Here is a 2,070-nt window from a genome sequence, read left to right on the forward strand (position 1 = left end):
ACAGTTTGCATATCCCTGGAACGTATAACATTTATCAGCCAAACTCACCCCCTGAGCCCCCCCATTCCCTGTGACAACAAGAAGAGGCCCCCCCCCCACAGCTGCTGTCTCATTTGAAATCAATGGGGCTCCGCCCACGCAGTCACTTCATTCATTCACAGTGATCTGTGAATGAATAAACTACAAGTCCCATCTTCCACTGCGGTAGGTGACTTGTCAGTGCCCTCATAGTCCTTCTACAAGTCCCCCAAATTTCTAACTGATATCCCCTACAGAGGTACAGGCAGAAAGCTGAAGGACGCGTCTGCCGGAATCTGACATTACAGCCGCCATCCGTTGTTCACTGGCGCAATGCTTTTTAGACTCTTGCATGAAAGAAATAATAAATGCACATTTCTTCTTTTTGCAAAAATAATTGCATTTATTAATTTTCCCTTAAAGATAAACTTATTAAGAGTCCATTTTTGGTTAAAAATTGGATAACACATCTAGAGTGTTTATAAGGGCTTCATTCTAAGCATGAAGGTGAAAAAAAACACCTCTGTGAAGCAGCCCCCCCCCCCCCCCCTTAATGCTTACCTGACCCCCATAGCGATCCAGCAATGTGCACAAGAGCCTCGACTCTCCGGTGTCTCTTCCTCATTGCCTGAGACAGCAGCTGGAGCCAATGAGAAACAGAGGGGGTGGAGCTAAGCAACAGCTCTGTGAAAGGACACAGAACAGTGGCTCGGGAGAAAGCCTGCTTGGGTTCCCCTGACAGTGATCGGCTGTGGGGGGCTCCTGCCAGGGGCCCCTCTTCCTGCCTGTCCAGTTTTCTGAGGCCTAGGGATCCCTGGGAGCCTCGCGGTGCTGCGCAGGTCCGCCATTTTGCTGTAGCCTCTGTGCTTAATGCACGGTGGTCATGTTTGTGTAGTCTGGCGACCGTTTTGTGGTGGTTTACCATTCAATATGGCAAAATCCACTGCAATGACAGTGGAGCCCTGTGGGCGGCCATTTTTGCGGTGTCGATTCGCGCAGCCGAGCCAGCCTGCTGCAGAATATATGTAGTGGGCGGTCGGCAAGTGGTTAAACTAACTTCACAAGCAGATAAAATAATAAAACATGCATCCAGATGCTCAGTGCACGCCAAAATAGTAGTGCACTTACTCCAATGGCTGCCAACTCCGAGACTGGAAATGGTGGTGGGACCAGTCCAAAGCAGGTTTCACTTTCTCTTCATTCGGAGATTTGTGATGTCATCCACCCACCTCTGCTTCAACCAGTCAGAGGAAGCTTTGTATTCATTTGTAGAATGCAAAGTTGCCTGTGAATGGCTGAGCAGCGCTTTTGTTCTTGAAGTGGGATGGGAAGTTCTCATCCCACAGCCGGAACACCGCGCTGTATACTGTATGTAGATGGGGCTACAATCCGCTAATATTGCACGCCCAGCAAGCGCACCTGCTAGTGCAGCAAATCGTTTGTTTGGGCCAGCTTGGCCCACACGAAATATGTAAAGGGAAATTAAACGCAGAGTTATGCTTTAAGATCTAAAGGCCACTCTGTTGCCTGGGATGTCCCTGGACAGATGTAAAAAAGATGGGTTCCACAGCACTAGTATGAGTCCAGTCTTTTCAAATTTATTAAAAATTAAAAAAAGGAAAAAATCTCATGTACATAAGTATTCACACCCTTTACCATGACACTCAGAATTGAGCTCAGGTGCATCCGGTTTCCACTGATCATCCTTGAGATGTTTCTACAACTTGATTGGAGTCCACCTGTGGTAAATTCAGTTGGTTGGACATGATTTGGAAAGGCACACAGCTGTCTATATAAGGTCCTGCAGGTAACAGTGCATGTCAGAGCACAAACCAATAATGCACAAAAAAGGAGCGCTAGTACACAACTCCCAAATAATGAAATAAGAGTAAAGTCCGTTAAACTATGCCACAAAATCGGTGGTTGCACAACAGATGGTAAACTGTGAAATCTTCACCCAGAGCACAAACCAAGCCATGAAGTCCAAGGAATAGTCTGTAGACCTTTGAGACAGGATTATATGGAGGCACAGATCGGGGGAAGGGTACAGAA

The sequence above is a fragment of the Pelophylax lessonae genome (assembly GCF_965119305.1).
Source record: "Pelophylax lessonae genome assembly, chromosome: 6".
Lineage (NCBI taxonomy): Eukaryota > Metazoa > Chordata > Amphibia > Anura > Ranidae > Pelophylax > Pelophylax lessonae.